Genomic DNA, 25,159 nt, shown 5'->3' with positions numbered 1-25,159 from the left:
CAGTTCTCATTAATGCAGTAGTTTTACTGATGAAAGTGCATTTTACTAGTTGTCTTAATATTGCTTGGCTTTATTTTTAAAGATAAGCTGTATGAAATAGTACTGCTATGACTGGAGTTTCAGAATTGCCTTTTAGTTACTTTTATTGATTATCCTGTACTTAGTTCATTGAATTTGCAAATGTTGTGTAAATAAGTCCTCTCAAAATATGAACCCTCAAAACCTAGTAATTAAAATTAGTCTGTGGTCTAAACCTTGGTCTCGACAGACTAATTGATGTATAACTCAGGGTAAGAACACCTGGTTTTATTGGATTGTTCCACCAGCTTGTTTCCAGACCCTAAATCATAGCTCTGATGTAGGTCCTATCCATGTAATCTGGATTCCTCATATTCCTAGGAGACAAGTGAGCTGCATTTCCCAGGATGACTGCTGTTTATGTGTGACTGTGGTGCCTGAGGGCTGTTCTTGGACTGGGCTGATGCAAAAGTAGAACTCTCTGGAATCTCCTGCTGACCGGTCAGCTGATGTGTGGCTCTAACAGCAGGAGAGCAGTGACACACCCCCCACAGTGCTGTGACACTTCCATTCACACTCTTTCACTTCACCTGAGTAAGATTAAACATATCTCTGCCCTTCTGAGCTGACATCTTCACCTCTCACTCTCTCCTCGTTATTAAGCTGTGACAGAGACAAGTTTAAATAACTCCTCACTTCCACCAGTCAAATAAAATTATATATCTTCTCTGATTGCACTCCTGAGGTTTTCACAGCAATTTCAGCTCCAGCTGAGAGAAAAGAACAGACTCAGAATTAAAAATTTGAGGGAGTGTGGGATTAAGAAATTATCAAGCACTGATCTTCATCAGTGGATATAGTCCAAAATGATAGTCCCTAAATGTCCCTACTCCTAGTGCAGAAGTGGTTCAGCTCTCATTGTCATCATTGTTCAGCTCTTATTTCAGTAGATCTTCATGTCTCAGCCTGGCTGTCCTGTAGCACAGACTGCATCTGTAGATTTCAAACAACAGGATTTTTTTTTTCATGCTGGATATAGTCTAAGTGTTCATTGGTGGGAACAATTATTCAAATTACTGTTATTAGTACTTTTTGCGTGAATGCAAGCAAACCATAATTGACTAAAAAAAGCCCTAAAGGAATAAAAGTATTTTTTATCGGAAATGAAAACTGACAAACTCTTACAAGCACAAAAGGGCACAAAACTTGATTCCTCTCAAAAGTTGTTGTAAACCTTTTTTATTGTAGGTAAGAGACCTTCAGAAGATGAAAACCTTAAAACTTGTGATTACATTTTTATTAAATTTCAGGTGTGAATGTTGTGAAGTAAGCCTTTTTCCTTACAGTTGTTCCTGATAAAAATAAAATTTAATCTGGCCAGGTAAATATGTTCTCAGAGTCTATAATAGCAGAGAACAAGTCTAATTTCTCTAGTATTGGATTCTTCCATTGCAAAACATCTAGGTGACAAATACATCTTTCTTTCGGAATAAATTTTAAAACTATACATTTTTCTACACTTGAAAATATTTTAGACAGCTAAAACTCATTGGACCCTCTAGTCCACCTGTTTGCTAATAAGAGTTTCTTTCTTATAGTATATCTCACTTGCCAGTTTAGTCTGTTTAAGTTGTTTGCCATTCTGGCATTTTAAGAACTTTCTCTAGAGCTTCAAATGTATCCTAAAAACTAATAGTTCATGGAGCCAGATGTCGTCGTATAGCCCAGCTGAAACCAGGACACCAGGAAATAATCTTCACTTTGCTCAGATATGGTTGAGTACCCTCCTAATAACACTAAATAAAGTCCTCCCTTTCTTGGAGCTGCACTGTTGGGGGTTTTGCTCCTGCTCTCAGCCTCTTCATTATTTTTGAGACACTTGTGCTTCATTGCTGTGAATAATATATTTTTGAGGATGTTGACACAACCTGTGAGAATAATAATGTTTTGCTTATTCTGTTACAATTTCCAAAATTACTTTGTGTCCTTCTACACTTTAAATATTTCTCCCAGTCTTCTCATTTTGTTTAAACAATGTTTCATCACTCTCTTCCCATAACTCAAGGACTTCTACTCCTCAAAATTTTCTATAAGTTTTATTTTTAATCTTTAGTCATTTTGTAAGTGTCTTGTACAGATTAAGTTGGCTAGAAGAAAACTCTCTATTATATTGTAGTAAGACTGGATGTATCTTGCAACTTTTCAGTGTTCTCAATATGAAGTATCATAGAAATTCACATAAGGCTATGGGTCATGAAGATGTCTAAGGTAAACTAAAATTAATGTATAACTAAAAGGTATAATCTTGTTTTGATTTTAAAAAATGTCATTTTTTTTTCTTTTGTTTATATGTCAAAACTTCAGAACCTGGAAAGAACTTTCTACCTTAACTGCAATATATTTTGTTACTACTGCTGAAGTAGAGTGAGGCAAATAGCTCCCATGCTGGCTTAAAGTGTTAAGGATATCAGGTTCTGCAGAATCAATTTGAAACTCTTACCTTGAAGTCTATTCCTTCTTGAGATATTTTGAGTTTACGTGTTAAAAAATTACTAAAACAAGAAAAAAATTAAATAAAAAGAAACATATCAAAAGTTCATGGTTTTCCAAAGTATTTTTGTAATTTCTCCAAATTTTAGGGTTAATATTATGAATTAACAAGTTAATTTGAAGAGTTAATATTTTAAATTACCATGACTAAGAAGTATTGAAAAATTATTAAAAAATTTCTCAGAAGGATGATGTTTTTAATTCTTTCTCATTTCCCACTATTTTTATATATATACTCTGATTCTACAGTGTCAGATTTGTACCTGATATTCCATTGTGGAAGTCAAAATCAATAGCATTGAGAATTTTTTTTTTCACATTGGCAATTGCACAGATCTTTGCATAGTATTTTTTTCTGGTCAGGACCAGTGGGTTTTCCAAAAGATGCTACTGGGAAGCATTTTGGTAGTGCAGAGGGACTATCCATTGTTCCTGCACTGATACAGTAAAGAAGTTAATGCAGTATCCATTAGCAATGACTGAGTATCCATTTTCTTTCCATTATTTTAGCCATTGCCCACATACAAAGCCTCACTTTTAGGACTCTGATTCATTAACAAATGGGAGAAAAGAACCTTAATATTTCTATTCAAATAGGTTTTTAAATGAAATTCAGTTCCAAGCATCTGCCAAAGTAGTTTTGTTACAAGTGTATGTGTTTTATATATGAAATATGCAGAAATACTTTTTTTTATTTGAAGAGTTTTCTAACTCAAATACTTAACATCTGGGGTTATATTCTGACTCACTGGAAACCTAGAAGACAATCTCTTTTTTTTTTTCTTTTTTTTTTTTTTTTTTTACCTTTAAAAGTACCGTTTCCAAGAAGTAGAAATATTTGCATTCAAACTTTCTGTAGAAGTATTGTCTTGGTAAAAATCCAAATGAATTTTTCAGGTAGATTTTACTCTATAGGTTACTCTATTTTATTTTCATCTGAACTCAGTATGCCCTGGAATTTTCTTGTGTCTGAATATTGAGGCAGCTGTGCTAGCCAGAAAACAAAAATAGAGCTAGTAAACACTGCGTGGCTTTATTGTCTGTGATACAGATGCAAAGTGCTATAAGTCATTGCAATCCACTAAAGGTGGGCCAGAATTAAATACCACAGCATGTCAGAAATTCCTTCAGGAAGAGAGAGTTTACATTTGACTGATGTCTAGTTGTTTAATTGATACTGTTTGCTACAAGAGCAATATGCAGGCCAAAATAAGTCATATATGCTGCTGTTATAGAAATATAAAGTATGTGTTGGTTGAACTTTTTCCTAAAATTTTGTAAAGTTTCAGGAACCACTTCTACTCCCAACCAACAATTGCACATACCTGTAGATTGCAGTCTGATAATTGTTATTATCAGGAAAAAACCAGCCAAACTTGCTTCATATGGCTGGTTCCATTTTGCGCCAGGGAATCCTGTGTGCAGCCCTGCATGGCTAGAAAAGATCTGAGAAGCTTCAGGAATTCTGCTGAAGGGCCCTTGGGGATCTCAGATGGAAATACAGAAGTAGAGGAAAAAGTAAATGAGAAATTGGCAGTAAACCAAAAGGAGTGTTCAAATGAAGAGGACTGACCACCCTCAGGACTTCTGTTGGAGCTTGGTTAATTTGTTCATTTCCAGTTAACATCCTTATCAGTTGGCACTCTATAAAAGGAACAGGAAGCTCCTAGCCTTTGTGCACAGGATCTCCATTACCACCCAGAAAATCCTTATCAGCTCAGTTAGCATCCATGAAAGATATCTACCCCAGCATAATACTTAAATTTATTCAAAATAGTTAGTATTTGGGGATTACAGGCTCTGCTTAGCATGCTACAGCTGATGCAAGAAAATTAGGCACCTTGGGCAACTGCAAGCCTAAGTGTGAAGGACCAATTTGGGGATGCAAATTGCTTCTTCCTCAGAGTTGCTGAAGTCTTACTCAAGGTTGTGTTATTTCTAATCTTGTACAGGCATTCAAGGCAGGAAGGACAAACTGCAAAACGCTGCTGTCTCCCTGTTTGTGCAGAGCTACAGCTCCAGGTGCTGCTCTCCCTGAGTGAGATGTGTGTGATTCCAGTGCAGAGAGAGGTACCATTCTCCTTGAAAGTAACAAGCCTGCTGTTTCTCAGCAGGCAGTGTACCTCTTGTGCCAGAGAGCCTGTAAGAAATCTCAGAGCAGCCTGCCTCCTCAGGAGGAGAGAAAGCTAACTGTGTGCTAACGGCAAGCACTCATGTTACAGAGAATTTATTCCTCTCATTTAAGCACACAGAAAATGAAGAAATGCTGTAGTAGAAGCTCACTGAAAGATATAGATATATGTAGACATAGATATGGATGATATAGATAAGATATAAATATATAGATATAGATAGATATAGATATAGATATAGATATAGATAGATTAGATATATAGATTCAGATTAGATATAGATATAGATGTAGATTAGATATAGATAGATATAGATATAGATATAGATAGATATAGATATATTACATATCGATATAGATACAGATATAGATACAAATACAGGTATAGATAGATATAGACATAGATAGATTAGATACAGATCATATAGTGCTGCTCACAGCATGGCTGTAATTGGATGGCCACATGTAGTGGATCTTCAGATTCTTTGATTTGTCTTCCCAGTTATTTCCTATTTCTTTTGTGTCTTATGAAAAATGGCTGTGAAACAAAGCAAAATTTGGTGTGTGTAAATAGTACAGGCAAACTGGTGGAGCCATAAGAAAAGCTGATAGCCATTCTGTTCTTGTTTCATGAATATTCCATAATCCCAGACAAAACAGTCTAATAGAAAGGTATATGTGTGTTTGCATATGAATACACATATTCTCACATGCATGTCTTCGCTCATAACTGCACTGCAAAGCTTTGATAAACCTGTCTCTGATAGTAAACTGTTGTTAGAAAGAGTTAAAGATGTGGTCTGAGAGAAAAGAGACAATCTTGCCAGCACTCTCTGTAAATACATATACATGTTGTGGTGACATTGGTAGTAATAACTCCTATAATCAATATATGAAACTGTCCTCTCTTCCCTCCTGTTATGATGTACTTTTAACTTTCCAAGACCTCTTCATTTTAGTAAGGTAATGAAGGTCAGACTGTATGTGTTTGTAGAAATGCAAAAATGCACAATATATTGATCCCTGGCAAAAATCAAAGTAGTGATCTGTTTCATACAGGGATGCTGCCAGACTGGAAAAGTGACAGATAATGTTTGGCCAGATACCAGTGCAGGGCTGCCTTGCAGTAGTGGGGTAACAAGAATATGTCACTCTGAGAAAAAGGTTTCCTCCTGGATGTAAAGCAGAGCTCTGACACCACGAGGTATAGAGCTAGCAAGGTTGCCAAGTATGGACAAGCTGGTAATTTAAGGACCTGGGCAATTGCCCTTGGTAGGAAATGTGTTCTGTCAGAATAAAAAAAAAAAAAATCCCTGCTGCAATATTTGCAGCATTAACTTACTTTAAAAGGTTAGCCATCTAATGCTTTGCTTTATTGAAAAACATGATCCATGACTTCTATTGTGGTACTTGTTATAACTCTGCTGGATTCTAGATTAAGATTTTGAATCCATATGAAACTATATTTTATGTTTGCTTGGACAGAGTAGTTTGATATCTTTAGAGATAATAAAAAATTCAAGACAAATTAGCAATTCTTTGAGAGTTGAGGAAATGAAAAATTAATTATATAGACTCAGTGGTTTTGTAAATAATTAGCTACAATCTTGACAATTAAATGCATTTGGGGTTTTTTTTCCTACTTGAATAGAGCAACTGAGGCACAGAGCAGTTAAATCCAAGATCATAAAGTTTATATGAGTCTGCATTTTGAGGTTCACCTTGAACCATCTTTAATCTTCTGGACTTTCCATGCACACAAGTCAATAGCTTAGGGTAAAAAGCTTTGCTAGCACCACTGGAAATTATATAATGAGAAACTTAGTTTCAAAGTCATATAGTCACTGTAAGAACTAGAAAAAAATTTTGACTACTAAACTAAATGGTTAACATGACTCTCATCAGTGCTAGCCATGTCAGATGGGGGCACTCCCTTCTCAAAAGGCTGTGTGGCAGAATCCCCTTGTTGGGGGATTTGGGAGTTTGGCCCTAAAATTACCACCTAACTTCTTTTTCTTTAGACGTTGATGAAATGATCCTCTAAAACCCTGGGACTTTGGAAAAACCTCAGCTCCATCTAGTTTTCTGAAGTTTGAAGTTTTGGTTTAATTATAATCCAAATGAGAATGATATGAATATGGGATGCAGCTATGGGACAACACTTGAATGCCATATACCACGTTAATGGTTTCTAAAACCATGCCAGTGTAATTAGCATAACCTTATATCTGATTCTGCCACTGGACAGTATTCCCATATGGTCTCTAGTGGTTTACTTCTGTGCAACAAGACAGAGATTTCTGTCACATCTTTGGAGCATTGATGCTTTACTTGCTTTGGTGGCAGTTTTTCTAATTCTAAAGGGGGATTAAAAAAATGAGTGCTAATGGATCAATTTTTCACTTTGGGCATGGATATATTTTAGAGGACCAAGGGAAACATTCTCTTGTGACTCAGTTTGTTGTCCTGAATCTCCTATGGCCTTTTAGGTCAGTATTGCAGTAGCGCTTGATGGAAACAAAATCTGATGCTTGATACAAGCTTTTTAAAAAAGAGATGTAGAAAAACTCTACTTCGAACAATTTCTAATAAGATCATGCCTGCACCTCACCAGAGGAAGAGATAACTTCACATTTATAAGCCTTACAAAGAGAGTTAGCTAGAAAGCTTCAGGTAAGGAAATTTCCTCTGCTAAATACATTATTCAGGAAATGGAAGACTTTCTCTGGAATCTAGCAATTCTATTTACATCTTTTGGATGTAAAAGGGTGTAAATGCACTATGTAGACTAATGATTACTTATGTACTGATATTTTTAAAATTTAAATATTTAAAACACATAATGACATTATGAAAGTAAAGTCTTTTGACACTAAAATAGTTTTACTAAATTGTTGATACAAAAACCTGCTTGGATTCCAAATAAAATAAAATCTGATAAAAGCCCCCAAACCTATCTGAATTTGAACTACTGCCTTTTCATTCCAAGAAAAAAAATGAAGAAAAAGGAACATTTCTTCTGAGAAAAAAGGAATTTTCACATGCCCAGTTTTATTCATGGCTTGTCCTGAGCTGCTCCAAACATTCTATTGAATTAGTATTTTTAAAGGTTTCTCTGCTCAGAGTCACGGGGTTTTTTACCATTTTTACACTGATAAGTCCATATGGTTTTTGCAGTTTCATTAAGCATGCCAGGAAAAACTCTGCACATGGAAAGCTGTTTGTCAAACTATAGTTTTAGAAGTCCAGGTGCACTTTACCCTCCCTTTGCCTAAAGACATGCATTAATTATAGCCTCAGGAATACCTAGAAACCAAATCTAGTTTCACTGAGCTAAGAAAATTACAACTATCTTTAGATGTAGACAGTATTTTTCCATAGTTCATAGAGCACTATTTTGAAGCTCTGCCATCAATCACAAAATTATATTCAAATTAGATTGTAGATTTCAAAAGCTTCAGTAGAAGTAGGTAATGCACAGTCAGAGAGAAAAATACTTTCCATGCTGAGATCTGGAAGCAGCCAGACTTCCTGTAAGTTCAAGGCATTTATTTCATTGAAGACATCAATTGCATTAGAGATGTAGGACCAATACCTTTCAGAGATAAACTACTGAAATTATGAGGAGGGGTTTTCACAGAATTTGAGAAAGCAGTTATTGATTTGATATGATTTGTTGAATTCTCTGTATAGAATTAGGATATCTGGTGAACCATGCAATGGCTGAGGAGATCAAGGGACGTCCACCAGGATTTGTGCAGTGTTTGTGAAAGAAGCAGCTGTGTTTGGTTCAGGAGATCTCCTTCCATTTGCTGTTTTAAGGAAAGTGCCATCTCATAGTCAGGAGAGGATTGGCACAGAGGAACACCTCCTTAACATGTAAATGTTGGCTGGACATTCACAGAGGCTGATGCTCAAAGGGCAAAGTGATCCACAGACCATATTGTCAGGGCTGATAAATAGTCAAAGTTTGGTCCTCAGCAAGAAAAATTAGCTTTTTCAGTTCTTTGCTTAACAATTGTGTTTCCCTTGTAGTATGCTTCTCTAGTCTTTAATGAACTACAAGAGATTAGGGCTTAAAGCCCCAAAATAATAGCAGCAAAAACCCACCACACACAATCCTAAAAAAAAAAAAAGGCATATTAAATCTGTTGAATGAGATTAGGATCAGTTATGCCACAGACTGGTGGAAATGTGCTAGGTTATGAATGGGGTTCTTCATGGATTTTCTTACCATTTGGGTGTGTGGGATAGAGTGTTCATTTAGTCAGAGAAATAATCAATATGTTACACCTTACTGTTGGGAGCTTTCTATGATAAATTTGCAGATGAATGTCAGTCGTAGAAAATAGTTTCAGCAGAATTTATTTCCTTGGGATCTTAAAAGCACCTGCATAAAAACAACATGTGAATCAGATGAATTTTTGTTTTGTTTTAAAATTGCCCAGCATTATATTCAGGTTGCTTTATTTTGCAGTTTTATCAGTCATGACTAGGTGTGTGGTCTCTACAGGTAACCTGCTCTCTCCTGATAAAGGAGGCTTAGGCGCATTAAATTCATTGTAGATTTAACAAGATTTAAGAGCACGCATGCACAAAGAACACAAGCCAGCAGAGGAGGTTTTTGTAGGGCTGAGCTGCACAGCACTGAGGAGCTAAAGGTTTCTCTGTGGTCCAGGTAGTGACACTCAAGTGTCACCCATCTAATACCCAACTCTGACGCAGTTCAGAATTAAACCATCTCTGTTTGTCCAGTGGTGAATTGCTACAGAACTAATTGTCCTCATCATTCTCTGAAAACAATAACAAAAAAACCAGTGGATATATGCTACCAGTTCTTTTAGTGTAAAAGCAAAAAAGTTGTTTGTTGTGTCCCACATTCACTCAGATGGTGGCTTACCTAGAATGTCAAATATCACTCAAGCACCCAAGCATATAGAAAGTATACAGATCATTTTCTTTCTGTGTAGTAAAAATGTGGAAAATACAGCAAACCATTCTGGTACTTTATATGTTTTATGCAACTTTAGTTCAGTTTAGTAATTAATTTTTTAGAATCCATTCTATAAGCTGCAGGTCTAAACTTGTTGGGAAACAAGTTCTATGTATGTCTTCTTTACAGACATATACATTTGGAAATTAACTTTTCCTGTTGACAGCATTTTGAGTGAAAACATTAATGCTGTTCATCATTAACTAACATCCAGACTTAATACCATTTTTTAGAAAATAAATACTTGAAAAATAATCCTTCTTCACTTTTTTATACTTCCTGAACTTATTCTCCTCTGTGAGTTATTAGAATACATCATAAATAAGAACAGTAGGGCTTTATTCCCATTTTGCTTGGATGGAAGTGAACTGAGTTAAAAATAAGAGGTCAATAAAAATTTTTAGAAAAGTCATATTAGCACAGATATAAAGAAACTCTGACATTTGGGTATATTTAGAACAGATTCAAGTGAAGATCTTATGGCAAACAGAAGAATAAAATAATGAAAAAGAAATCAGGACTGTTTCTTATTTAAAAGGCTACATCAAAGTCTATTAAGGACATGATAGTGCCCAGCAGCCTAGAAGTGAGGAACATGCGTGCTCTAACAGAAGCCTCATAAGGACAGAAAGGTCACTCTGAAAAGCTTTGGAGCTCATGGAACAGGCTACTCCCAAAACCAGCGGGAGTCTTCCATGCAACTCTCTTGGGGGTTAAGTTTCAGGCTTTATTGGTGAGCAGGAGACCAATACACAGAGGGAAACTTGCAAAGCCAAATTTAAAAAGTGCAGATTTATTAATCCAGTTCATGGCAGATCTCTGCAATGCTGAATGATCTGAATTTCCCCTCTTTACTAGGTCTACTTGCACTATCTCTGTCCACTCCTGAAGATGAGCAAAGGGAGCAGAGTCAGGATCCTGTTGAGTGGCTGTCCTAACTAAGTGCAAAAGCAAGACCTGGGAAAAGTATCATTATTCCACTTGGGTTTCTCAAATCAAATTCCATTTAGACATGCAAACCAGGGTTTGATATTTACCTGGCTTTAAGGAAAAGGTCACATTAAATAGCTATTAGCTGTTTTCTATTAGCTTTAAGGACTTTTCTTCCAATGGCATGAATATGTCTTGCAGAATAATTCAGTTGGGACTTGGACATAGTGATTAGGTACATAAATGGATTTTATACCCATTTATAAAAATAAGGGATTAAAGTGATTTACAGAGTGGCACACCAGTGTCTCCTTTTGAGAACAGAGGTGAGTGTAACCTGTTGACTTCTCTAACCACATGATTATTCACACACAAGGAGTCTGTGCTTAAGTATGTACAGGGGAAGATGTTTGAATGGGCCTTTTTACTGGAAAGTATTGATTTATGAACTGGTTTTTACAACATCAAGGAAACAAAAATTTTGGCTGTTTGGAAAATTTTTCACATGGTAGAAGAAAAAAAAGTATCTTCCTAAAGAAAGAAAAACCTCATTGCCATCCACTTTCAATATACAGCTCTTAGAGAATTAAGTTGTTTGAATTTGCTTGCATTTCACTTCTATCAATTCAAGTATACACTGCAGTGAAATTATTTAATGGAAAAATCTGCCTTGAAGTAACCTCCTAAAAGATAAATTATTCTTTTATAGCTTCCTGCTTTTGCAAAAAGACATTCCTATTTGATACTGATGCAGATTTTTTGAAAAACAGTTTCGAGTTAGGTTATAATGATGTGTATCAGAATGTGGAAAGAAAAAGTACTTGATGCAGCCATCAAAATGAATGAGCAATATACATATATATGTGTGTATATATATATATATATATAGTAAAGTGAAAGCCCCATGTATTCCTTCCTGAATAGTTACTAAAAGAGGCATGCCAAACTCCTGCCCAATGTTTTTGTGTATCAATTATCCCCAAATATTTTGTTGGTAACGTTGTTTTTCTCTCCACTTGTGTGTTTAGGTTATGACTGGTGCTCCCTGCCTTTGACTAGGCCAGAGGAAGGCACTGTAAGTGTAATCATCTGTGATTTATTTACTCAGGTACACAGCTTCCAGATTTGACCTCTTGGTCTTCTGCTTTGCTTGATTTCTGGACAGAAGTTTCAATGAATAAATGAAAAAAACCTAGCAAATACTGGCAGTCTCAAGTGAGCTCTGACCTGCTGTGCTGTGGGGGCTGTCAGTGGGAAGTTACTCTGTGATATTTCCTGCACAGGATCCCAACCCAGCAGTGCCCCTGGAAGAACTGCAGAAAGCACACTGAAGTTAGCACTTGGGAGCCAGGCACTCAGGTCACAAAACTGAGACCCTGCTGCACTGGCTTCCCATACCTGGGGTTTTTTTGGCACATACAGAGTAAAATTCCAGCCATTCATCTCCCTGGGGTAACGAGGGCTTGCAAATGAGGCAGTAGCTCTAGAGATTTGTGTGCTGTCTCTGACCATGAGCTCCCTGTAAGCCACATCCCCATCATTCCCTAAAACTTTCATGTACTAGAGGCTGTAAAATGGCTGGAGCTGTAAATGTCTTCCCCTCTTCTGATACAAATATTTCTCTTTCTTCTTCCATTTCTTCTTGGGCCCCTCATTTCCACATGACCTTCTCATTGCCCATGCCAGCAAATCTGCATATTCATGGCTCCAGTTCACCTTCTTCTAATGGCCAAATTTTTTAGTCCTAAGTAACAGTAAGGCTTGGTTTATATTGGTTTCTTTTATTTTCTCTTTTCTTTTCTTTTCTTTTCTTTTCTTTTCTTTTCTTTTCTTTTCTTTTCTTTTCTTTTCTTTTCTTTTCTTTTCTTTTCTTTTCTTTTCTTTCCTTACAAACTAAGAGAAATTAGAAACTTTGCAAAAATTACATAAATAGGCAAGAAGTTTAAATTGCAAACAGTGTGTTGAAATAAACTCAGTGTGAAATCTTGCAGCATTGGAATTAGGGACAATATTTCCAATTACACTGGCATTTATTATTTCCCGACTCTCAGATTTTACTTTACAAGTAAAGCACACATTTTTATTTCCGCTTCTCAGAAAAGCTGTTCCTCATTTTTGTGAAAGAAAAAAACAAGTATTGATAAGTAGAGAGACTCTAGTAAAACATTGATTCATCTAGGTACTATCATTTGAAAATTATTTCTAGTAGCAAAAAATATGTAGTATATTATGCATTTTTGAAGAAGGTCACAGGAATGCAACAGTACAAACTCATTTCTGCTGACACTTTGTATCTCAGAAATTGTTTCCTATGATGCACTAATGATTTTTTTTTTTGCCCTTTTCTGACATACTGACACATTTTACCTCTACCTTGGCAAGAAAAGTCATTTCCTCCTGTGAGTAAATGAGTGATAGAGGACAGATGAAAGGGCAGAAATGTGAAAGTGCCATCAAAATTCTCATTTTTGATTTTTAATATGCTGCAGCTGTTGGTGTGGAGTGTTTCTCTTGCAGTTGAAAGCACAGCCAGCATGGGAATATTGATAGGTTTACATGAATCCTAAAGAGTCACAGCTAATTTGTATTCACTAATAATGTAGAGCTTCGAGGATACTGCCTGCATGGATACATTTTCAGCTGGAAAAATTGTGAAGCAGCAGCAAGGATTAGTGAAAGGGATTGATGGGGACACAGAGACATTTGGAAAGTAAGCTCAGGTCAAAAAAGGCTACAGTGAGATTTAAGTGTTAGTCTCCATTTCAAAAGCTCAGGCAAATATTAATACATATCCAAGCAACTCTGATTCAACGCAGTCCCTTATGGGTACTTTTTGCCTTTTGAAAGTCTTACCAGCATTCCAGCAGCAATTAATATTCTGAAGTATCAGTAGTTAATTTAATATTACTTCTTTCAAAATCTTTGAATTAATTTATAATGTATTAAATTATAATTTATCAGTAACTTCAGCAGAAGTGCAGATAATCCCAATCTCTGAAATTGGGCCACATTTGCTGAGGTAGGATTTTTGGATTTTTGAAAAAGCTGGAGACACTGGATACTAAATGCCTGTTCACAGTCAACAGGTACTTTTCAGTGATGGAAGAGTATACCAATGCTTTAATTTTCATTAATTATTTAGTTAGAAAATTTTAAAATTTTTCATTAATTATTTAGTTAGGAAAAATTAGAAAATTTGACATGCAGTACTGAGAATGGCAGGGAAATCCTGCATGATTTTGAAGATAAATCCACAGTACAGCAAAAAATCTAGAAAATCCTGCTGTGTGCTGTATTGATGATATGCACAAATATAGCAGTTCAGGTGCATTCCTACACTGCTCAAAGTTGCCTGTCTAGCGCTGCCAGTACTACATTGAAAGTGTTTGACCTCCTAAAGATCAAGGTTTTCCAAATGTTAACACAACATTAACATGTTCACTTTCCTAATAACATTGCTATATCCCTTACCTTTAGTTCTTACTAAAATATGAATATCATTTCCAAGAAAAAAATATAAAGAAGCCATCTGGGATGTGGACTCCAGGTCTTTTGTGGTGTTTCAGCATGGAGCCACTTGAGCAGCCAGCTCGTTTCCTTCCAGATGCCCTCTGCCTCTGTGTTTCAGGCAACACAGATAAATCCAGTGTAGTTTCCTTGTGCCCATGGGTTTGCTGAAATACCATAAACTCCTCCTCCAGCAACCACTGCCCCCTGGTAGCAAGGAGATGTTGAGGCTCCCAGCTAACACCATTGACTGATGTGAGGTTAAGCCTGGAAATGCATTCTTTTTCTCATCTGTCACTTTTAATGTCTAACTCCTATATTGAGATTCAGCTCTCCCTGCCTCCTTTCTCTCATAAAATGATACTGAATCAGAGAGGTCCTGTGCAATGGCTTCTTCAGGAGCAAGCATGGTGGATTTGCTTTGTCTACAGCAGCTGGGGTGGCAGAAAGCAGGACTTGACTCAGAAGCCCACGTGTTTATCTGCCATCACCTGGCTCTGGTTCACAGCTTCACTGGCTTTGCCATAATGCCTGGTCTCTTTGGAAACCTGATTCTCTTTTTAGCTCTGTTCTTCATGCTACCATACCAAGCATCTGCAATCAGATCTCAAGTCTCAGCTGAAATGGTACAGAAGTGATGTAAGTGGGTGAGGGATTTATGTATTTATTTAACAAAAAGCGTGGGTTTCCTGAAAGCCTGGGCGGCAGTGTGGCTTCTTCCTTCTCTTCACTAAGATCATCACTGGCACTTTTGTTGTCAGACATAGGAGAAATAAGACATTGATTTGTTTATAATACATGCCAAAACAACTCCGTGCACTTGTCTTGTTCTGATATAAAATTCTGATATTAACAGAATCTTTGGTCTTCCTACTCTTTGAATCTGTATTTCTTCCATGACAAACAAAAAATTTCAGTTCTTAGGAAAGTGGCATTTTTCCAGCCATTTTCAAGCAATTCTTTCTCTTGAGTAATTCATTGCTGAAGATGCTTTCTTCTGTAGAAGAGGGTTACAAGCCCCAGCAGTTCTTAACCTGTTCAGTCCATAATACCTGGACTCCTCTCCTGACTATGTGTGTGTGTAATAGCCTTTCTCATAGCCATGAGAGCACCATAGGAAGAAGGAGAACTGATGACAGAGAATTGCTGCTCCAACTACTGGAAATGCCTTTTTCCTTCAAGTAATTCTGTTGCTACTTTCAGTTACAAGAATCACTATCCCAAAAGGAAGGATTGCCTGCATGCCCCCCCCGCTTTACCTGCTGACTTCAGGTTCCCATAAGGAGTTACAACACTGCACTGTCACACATCTTTGTCTTGTATTTTATAATTTGCGTCTCTTTTATCTTTATCTAGACTGGTTTTGTTTGTGCAGTGACATTTCATGCAGGAGCTTTTTAGCACACAATCATTCACAAGCATGTGCAAGTTGTGCTGACCATTCCACTCTTCTCCTGGTACCCCTGCCCTGGATGCAAACCCTAGGCACACCTCCTTCTTCTCCTGGCCCATAGGACAGGTTTTTAAGAACACAGTGACTCTGCAGCACATGCTTCTTGCTGAACACAAGGGTCCAGCTCACAAGTCCTGCAAACTGAGTTTGAAACACCTCTGAGAGCTGTTACTCAGGTCGTGCAGGAGAACAAAAGAAAAAGCCTGCATTGGCCTTTCTATAGCAAACCTTTAACCCTGCAAGAAATGTGGCAAGAAGGTACCAATAGCAGCAAGTGAGGATTAAATTTGTCCTCTTCTCTGATGTCCACCAGTAGAAATCCAAAACCATTTTATCTTCTCTGGAGTCTGTCCATGGATTGCTGCAGATATTTGCCTAATTAAGACTACTCAGTCCTAGGAGCTTTTACCCACATGTATTCCTGTAGGACTGCCAAGAAAGATTAAAAGAACAACAAACAAAATACCCTCCTGAGTGGCAACCAAATAGAGGATTCTTTTCTGATTCTAAAAAATAATTGGTCAGCTAGACCCACAGCAGCCTAGAAGTACAGCTCCCTGGCAAATCAAAGCTTAAAAGTGGGGCAGCTGGAAGATTCAGATGAATGGAAGGAAATAATGCAGCATTATTGTTTCTATTTTAAGGCAATGGGACTTTGTGAAAAGATGTGCAGCATGTATGCCTACTCTTAGTTCAAGCATTAAAATACTTCTGACCTTGTAGAGCAGGAGATATTTTTTCCAGGTACAGATTCTCTTTCTTCTAGCTTTCTACTTCCTTTCTGAAAATAGCATATTATATTGCCATTTGAGCAACCCTGTCAAAACTAAGAGAAATATTTTCCTTCTAATTTATGTAGGACTCCTGATTTTAAGTATTTTGTTGATTCTCCTAGACTGTAATGGGTTTACAAAATGCAGGCTTTATAGGCTTGAAAGAGAAAATACAAACAATCATGAGTCCACTCAACCATCTTATTTTAGAAGCAAAATCCTGTTACTTAGATAGCAACCTTTACAGCTAATGTAATTATATCTCCATGTCTTTCTATTTGCCATGTACAGAATGCCCAGATCCTCAGAAACAGAAACAGGGAGGGACTGCAGAGTACCATGACTGTGTTAGCTAGATAGTGAATGGAAAACTTGTAGTGTAATAGATGAAAACATTGTTTCTGCATTTAAAAATGGTCTTTTGTTGTTGTTGTTGTTGTTGATGGAACGATCCTAAAATTTAGAATTGTGTAGACAAAACCCTGCAAAGATACAGTTCAAAATCCTCCATTTTACAAAGTTGCATATACGAAAGTTGAGGAATGCCTGTGATTTACTAAATTAATCTCTGCAGTACCCTTTCAAGGAAAGGTGATATTATTTTAAAGATCTGCATACATCACTCCTCCTGTAGTGTATAGAGATCCTGAGACAGAATTAGGAATACATTGACTTCCACATTTAACTTTCTTAACCTTGAGTCCTTCATTTTCCCTCCTCAGCCTTATGCCTCTTTTACTACAAACCTCCTAAAACCATCAGACAAGAGGGTCTTAAAGAAATCAATACTCCGTGGTGTAACTGCAGTGAATTGCTGGAGCAGATCCATTTTGCACACAGAATAAAATCGCTGCCTTGTGAATGTGTATTCTCTATACTAGCACTGATTTTGTAAAACTGTTGTTCAAAACCTCCAAATTATAGGGATATATTTCAAATTGGTAGAAAAGGAGAGAGAGTCAAGCAAACCTAATTAAATCTTAATTAGGCAGTAGGAAGAGGACCCTGTCATGAGGGTTACCAACAGGCATTTATGTAGAATAGCTAAAAATTAGTTTTTCCTTGGTGCCTTCTCCCTCTCTGTCAAGTCTGCTTTCATCGGAGATGTCTCCATTTAGTGACATGCCCACTTGGGCACATCTCCGCTCTGTAACTCAAAACAGCAAACAACAAAAAGAAACCCCCAAGCCCTGCAAACAAAGCCTAAAAAAGGAGCATAGCATTGGAGCATTATTTGATTACTTGTCTGCATCTCACTAAAGAACAATTGCTTGCATGTATTGAAATCCACAGTGCCTGCCACCGTCGATTTCCCAGAGACTTTACAAATTCCCAGCAGTGTGCATAAAGGAGGTTAAAGTTTGGAATGGGCAATTTTGATTAATCTACAGAATTCCACTAGGACTTGCAGATGTGTCTATTCCAAGGGGGAAGAAAAAAAGAATTTAGGTTAAACTACATCAGGGAACACATTTTTCTGCAATTTGGCTCCTAGTTTGATTGAGACCAGTACTTGAATGACATATATTTACTTTATCTGCTGTCCCTATCAAGGAGTGGGTATAATTTGGTTTGTAATTTCTATGTACAAGACAAAGGCTTTATGAGACACAGGTTAAGATTTTGTTGCAAAGTCCAGACTTCTGCTTCTGAATAACTATTGTGCCATCTAGTGAGTGTTAAACTGCACTTTTAAATAGATGGAAAGATTGACTTTAAGCATACTGGTGAATGAAGAAACAAAGTATTTATTAAAATATTTTGAGTGACGTGTTGCAACAAAAAGTATCTTCCCTTTTTTCTTGATTATTTACCAAGACGTTTCACTGAGGTAAAAAATATTCCATTTCAACCATAAAATAGCATTTTGTTTGCAAGTGTATTAAAGAAATGTAATACATAAAAAGGATGCACACAGAACTCTTTACCTTCCCAGCAATAAATTCATTCCAATAAATTACTAGCACAATTCATAAGCTTATCAGTGTGAAAAGATATCCCCAAATCTCATATTGTAAGAATTTTCATTCTGTAAAACAAATAAATAAATGCACTGGAAATGTTTTCTATTATAGTTATTTGTGATAACTTGGCACCAAGAAAAAATGCTTTAACACATTATTATGATTGCATGCTTTAAGGCATTATTTAGACAAAATAATAAGCAGTGTTTTATATTAAAATCATAACATTCTCACACAAAGTTTCTCATAAAATTTCCTTTTCCCTATAAATGGTTTGTGTCCAAAAAGCTATGTAGATTTCATTAGCCAGTAGCTTTTTCTTAGTGATTTCTCTTCTTTAGCTGAAACCTCTCAACAGGGTTGTGATGGTTTTTTCTTTCACTTTTTAAGTAAACCATCTGTCCTGTGTGGGAGTATTGGGTTTGCCACAGTAGATAGCAGTAATATTTCAATCACCAAAGCCAATGACAGTCAATTTCCCTTAATAGAGAATTTCCTAACATTTTTCAAGTCACTTTACTGCATCTTATGTTAAGTTGCCACACTATCCATCATCAACAAAAGCCAAAGGAGATAGTCTGCTCTTTTAATACCTGCATGCAGTTACATAGTTACATAGGAGAAAACCCCGTGGTCAGCATTAGTTCAATTTAGAAAGCTTCAGATTCTCTGACACTCCAGGGAAGTTCAAATTCATGTTGTTTAACACACGTAAATGATTCATGTTAGAGATTTTTTTGTATAACAGGACCTGGCACCAGGTAAACATGACAAGAGACTTGGATAGCTCGATGCCAGACCTTGATGGAAACACAAACATTTTTATAATTTTCACTCAATGAACAATGGAATGGAGCTCATCTTCTTTCAACACTTTTTGTTACAAAATATCTGAGATTCAGCTCTAAGCTGAGAGAAAATGAAATTAGTTTCTGAAGGTGAAAAAACATATTGCTCGGAAAAGCACAAAATCTGTGGTTTGAGGGGGCTTTTTTACAGTTCTGTTGTTGCTGTTGTTGTTGTTGTTGTTTGGGCTATTTCTTTTCCCACCCTGAGAAAGATTTCCAGAAAAAAATATTTTCCATTTTCTGGTTTCAAGGCTTGACAGACATTTTGTCATTTCATTTTCTTCTTGCAGACAAATGAAATTGAAAAGATTGTGTCAGGTGTCAGGTGAGCTTCTTTAGAGCTCAGTTACCAGGCTCTCTAAATTCTTTGATACTTGAAAAGTGTTTGTTCAGTGTTCCAGTTTTCTCTGGAGGTGTATTGTGTAGGGAGAAAACAGAAAAAGCAAAAGTTTATTTCTTTTTAAGGCATAATCAGCCGATTACTTCACTTTAAAGCAGTACCATTTAAGATAGTAAAGAGGTCTACCTATGAGGTTTGCTGTTCCCTGGGAAGGTTCTTAATGGCTAATATTGACAATAAATATGGAATTTAAATGCATGCAAGTATTACTAAAAGTAGGGCAGGATTAGAAATATAACAGCTTCTTTTTCTTTTTTTTTTTTTTTTTGCTTTATGTAGAATTGATAACAAGCTCCTCTCAATATCAATATGCTCAAACATGATCATTTTTATAGAGGATGATGCCATTTCAGTAAGAGAGGAGAAATCACTTAAAAGGCTTGATTTTTTTTTCTCTTTAGACACTACTTTTCCATGTTGATTCAAGGTATTCTAGCATTTAACTACATCTGGGAAAATGATAGAATTAAGCCTAAGAGTTCCCATTACTTTATTTCACATAGTGAAAATTTTAATGTGATTTTAAATATCCGATTGGGAGGATTATCTGTGGAGCCAACGGACAGTGTTTCATAAAGAGAGAGCTGAAAATCTAGATAGCAACTCTGATCCAATATTATACTAATTACCAAAATATTAATAAATCCTGGGTTAAAAAGTGCATACATAATAAAATACTGAGACGAAGTCTTCAAGATGAACAGGTTTTATTCAAAAGGAAAATATGCACCACTTACAAATAGAGGAGATAATTGAATGGCATGTATTCTTCTTTCATTTAAATCTAATACCATATTTATTCAGTTCAGTAATAAACCCTTTTTCCAAACTTTCCTGTCCCCGGATACCTGCAAAGTCAGTTTGCAGTGGTTTGCTCAAAGTGAGTAAAACTCTCAGTATTTGTAATTCTTACCAACTTCAGGCTGCATGTCTGTTTCCTCCAATATCAATTAGACAGATGGGGTGTAATTCTAATAAAGCTCACTGAAACTGCCCAGAATTTAGATAATTTCCTCTCTTTATAGAATTGTACCTCATAGATTTAACTGAGCTGAGAGTCAACATTTACTGTAATCTTAATTAGGCAAGACTTGATTTGCTCTTGTTTTCAAGCATTTGAAAACTCCAGACATCTCCAAGCTCAGGCTTTTGAATATTTCCCTTTGTTCTGTATGAATTGTTTAGACAATAACCACTAAGTGCACTTGTCCAAGAAAGACAAGTGCCTTTCCTTTGGCAAGTCTGCTGCTGCTACATGTGTGAAACCTGCACTGCCCTGAGCCCTGTCACAGGTGAGATTAGTGGCTCATTTCTGAAACTTCTGGGAATCACTTTGGAGGATTTCAAGATAGGATTATTTTGAAACTGAAATTCATGGTGTGAATGAGTATTGGGTCATGGAGTAAATAAATAATAAATAGTACAGAAACACTTATTAAATCTGTGAAAATCACCGTCCTTTAACTATGCAAATTAGGATGTATGTTTGTTATAGATGGCATATTTGTAAAAAAAATTATGCATTAAAATTATGCAGTTTATATAATAAATTCAATCTTTGATGGAAGTCTTAAGTGAAAGAGATCAAAAAATGCATATCTGGATTTTGCACAGATGGAACACCTGAGATTTTCCTTGTCTGGTCCTAATGGCAACACAGTATTTATTCTTAGTTTTGAGGCCATGTAAATAAGCAGATGTTTCCACTGAAGTCACTGGCCATTAAAACACATTCAAAGTTGCATTTCTAGCATAATATAAAAACCCTCAGTAAAGGGTTCATACTACAAGAAGATGGTAAATTCTGTAAAAGCAAACACAGTTTAAGCAATCAGGTCCCCAGAGGATGTGGCAGGTACGTCTGGGCGATATGAACACAAGTCTCTCAGTCCTAGTAAAGAAGATGGTAGATGTTTGGCCAAAGCTAACTGGCAAATTAAGGCACAGAAGAGGCTCTTGCCATGGCCCAGCTTTAGAGTGTATTTCCTGGCTGTGCCAGGTACACACTCAGGTACTCCCAGTCTGCCATCCTTAGATGTCCCAGCAGGAGCATTGAGGTAGCATCCCATTGCCTGTGCTCCCCAGGAAGGATGCTCCTTTCCTCTGGCTGCAGGGCTGCAAGGGAGATGGATCAGGTAGCTCAGTGCTGTGCATTGGGTTCTCTATACACTCTTCAATGTAATGGAAAGGATCCATATGGTTAGAGAAATGAGTTCCAAGTTTGCTCAGCCTAGACTTGACACTAACAGCACAAATAGAGTAAGCAAATAATGAGCAAATCTAATTCATTAATTTTAAAACACTGCCATTTAATTTAGGTGAATTTAGAAAACAAAATATATTTATGGATGCAAAATTAAGCATTTGGGTTGAAGTGTTACTGGGACATGTTTGACTGAACATTATCTGTATCAAGTTGATAGCTAATTAGTGAAAGATATAGTCTTCCCTTAAAACAATATTTGGAATAATATGACAAAATTATGTGTATCTATAGCTGCAGATATATGTGTGTGTATAGGCATAAATGTATATATACTTGTACTTTCATCTGCAGCTCTATATACATATACTCATCACACTATATGTGATACACATTTGCATGTAGATATAATATACTTACGTGTATTTGTACATATATATAAATAAGAATATGACAATCCGTTTTTATCTACTGTGAACATGCAAGACAGTGGCCAGGATTTTTCCTGGTGTGCTTGATTTCAATGGTTCTGTATTCTCATTCTTCAAAGAAGTGAAAATATATTTAGTGTAATGTATTTAATATAAGTGTAATTTAGTCATGGTAAATCTGAGGTTGTGTTCACTGATAATTACACTGTGCTTCCTGTTGCCACATAAACATTCATATGGAATTCTGTACTTAGTGCTACTCTAACTTCAATTGGTATGAGCTACTATAAATATAGAACTGTGAATGCTTTCATCATCTATTACAAGCTTTTAAAATTCTTTATTTTATTTTGAAAAAATACACTGTATTTTGAGGGAAAAAAAACAAACCTCTGTGTGTTTTGAAAAATTGTTATACATAATCTTGCCAATAATCTTAGGAAAACCTTGTAATTCAAATATATATTTTTATTTTACCAAATAATAGTTCTGGAACAAAGTATATGTTCTAGTTCAGGTAACTGCATTAAGCATTCTGAAGGCTTCCTTTCCCTGAGTTAGAAAAGACTTTTATAAATCACTGTATGGAGCTCTCTGCTGTTTAGGCTAATGTGTATATAAGAGCAGTGCAGAAGAAAATGGAAAAATAGGGTAAGCAATTTTCTTGTCTGTGTAAACAGATGCATTGTGAAATTCTTCAACCGTAAAGGCTTGCTAGATTTGAGCTCACAGATAGCCAAGCCCATAGATTGCCATCTCACTTCCTAGAAAATGCTTCTTAGACCCCTTTAAAGACAGCAAGAAAAATAGACTTCTTGAATGGGAAGGTTCAAGGAAAAGAAAAATTTTGGTAAAATGTGGAGTATTCACAAAAGCATTTAAATCTGAAATAAGCAGAGAGAAATTAAATGCCCTGAGAATGTGTGACACAACTGTTACAACTGTTTATTCTATTTTGCTTTCTATTTACAGCAATGTGCAATAAATTAGACTAGTCAAAATTTCAGGCTTTTAAATCTGGGTTATACCCATTTATTGAAATCATTGACCATTTTTGTAGATGCTTTCTTCTACCCTTCCAGTCGGTCTTAGTGGGATATCAAAAATCTCACTTCCTCTGGCTGGGCAGAGAGCAGGAGTGTGCTGGATGGATGGGTATGAAAGTCTATATAGCCATTGTCTGTACCGGGCCTACACTTTTCCTGAATAATCCTGGGAAGTGTACACTGTGTCTGATGATCTCTGGCCTGTACCCTTCAAAAATCAAAAACAAGAACAAAAATACTCAAACCCACAGGGAATACTATTACTATGATCTTAGGTAAGTAATTATATATCCTTAGACTAAAAGAAGTTTCCTTTGCTACTCCCTGCCTTGAAATGTTGTGTATCATACCAATGATTTGTAAATTCTAATCATGGTATGTAAACCTATAATCATTTCACAGTTTGATATGTTTGCCTCACTCAGGCAGTGCTGCACTGTTTGTTTTACTGAAATATGTGTGGCTGCCTTCCCACTTGGTCACACATCATTCTGTCAGAGCTTGGCTTGCTGGGCAGGTGCTGGCGGCTGCACTGTGAATCCTGCTGTGCAAACTTGTCAAACCCAGGACACTCTAGCCCTGCAGCACTGATACAGAAAGCAGAAACTGCATGGCAGCTTTGGAAAATGATGGATAAGGTAGCTTGCCTTGGTTTCCTAAAGGCAAGAAAATCCAGTTGTGCTGATCTGGTATGTTGTAGTGGTGGTGGTAGTGGTAGTGATATTTTCTTTTTCTGTGCAGATGAACAGGTTAATACATTTTAAAATTGAATTAAATGGTTCAATTGCAGGAGCTTGTAGTAGAGGCAGAATAACAAAAGACTGTACTAATCATTCCACTGGCACTTTCATTTTATCAAATAGTGCAGCCAAGGCGAGTTTAGGGTTCCCTCTAATCCCTCTGGAGTTAAAAAACCAGATTACAGGTGGTGGCTTGTTCTCAGTTTCTCCTTTTCCTCAGTTACTGGACTGCTAAGGACGATTCAGGTTTTCATTGAAACAATAACTTAGAGAAGTGACTTCGAAGTCCAGATGGGAAAGAACTGACCTAAGAAAGAAAGTTTTTGGTTCCAACACTTCTTCAGTGTCTGAAAGGCTGCAGCTGAATTATGATGATCCCAGGACTCCTCGTCATGAGTCTTTTGAATCATGGCATTTCTGAAAGGATTTACAATTACATTTCCATTGGAACTCCATTTCAAAGTCTACAGCTAAATAGAATTCACAATTGGTTTATGGACTTAGTGATAGATAGTGTGGCATTTACATATTAATTTTGCATGATCATTTGTATCTCTTATCTCTTATGGTATTTGTTTTGGACTTCCAACAGTCACATTAGTTCATGGTTGTGTTGTACAATGAAATTGGGATCTACTACCTAACTGTTAACTATTTTTATTTCTTAGTAATACCGTTATATTTTTACCATCACTTCTAAGTGATTTTTTTTCTATCCATTTTAGTGGAAGTTTGATCTCCTTTATTGATATAGTCTTCCTGATATTTTCTTGTGTGTTAGAAGATACCAATTTGTCTTTTTTTTTTTTTTAATGAAAAAGCAGCATAATGATATCACTGTCATCTAAATGTACCTGTCAGAGCTCTCAACCAATACTTGGCTGGATTGGCTGTTGCCCTACAGAGGTCTCAGAAATTTATGGCTGCAGAGCGGATGCTTTCTGGCTTTCATCCTCTGCTCTCTGTCCCCAGTGTGAGTGAAGAAAGGTCTGCACCCTATAACATTAATAATTTCTGGCATATATTTAGCAAATATCATTATTTGAGATCTCTCTCATACTATTCTGGTTTTGACCTCATCCTGTCTGACAGCTCTGGAAAAAATGCCTGCTTCCTAAATAAAACATTGCAAGAAGGATGGCTTCCAGCAGTCCTGTCTTACCATTTTTCTT

At 36.4% G+C, this 25,159-nt stretch overlaps 1 protein-coding gene across 11 annotated transcripts in view; it reads left to right on the top strand.

Annotated features, from left to right (window-relative positions):
- The window catches only part of CHRM3 (cholinergic receptor muscarinic 3), a 269,545-nt gene that overhangs the window by 231,577 nt on the left and 12,809 nt on the right, over positions 1 to 25,159 (top strand). The window contains exon 2 of one of the 11 annotated variants that reach the window (XM_038130544.1): positions 11,651 to 11,697. The exons of the other annotated variants lie outside the window; for them this stretch is intronic. The gene's annotated coding sequence lies outside the window, so the exon portion shown is untranslated. The remainder of the gene's footprint in view (positions 1 to 11,650; positions 11,698 to 25,159) is intronic. 11 annotated transcript variants of the gene reach the window in all.

The sequence above is a fragment of the Motacilla alba genome, chromosome 3 (assembly GCF_015832195.1).
Source record: "Motacilla alba alba isolate MOTALB_02 chromosome 3, Motacilla_alba_V1.0_pri, whole genome shotgun sequence".
In the NCBI taxonomy this organism is placed as follows: domain Eukaryota; kingdom Metazoa; phylum Chordata; class Aves; order Passeriformes; family Motacillidae; genus Motacilla; species Motacilla alba.
Note: the sequence above shows the minus strand (reverse complement) of the source record. Positions and strands in the feature narration are given on the sequence as shown.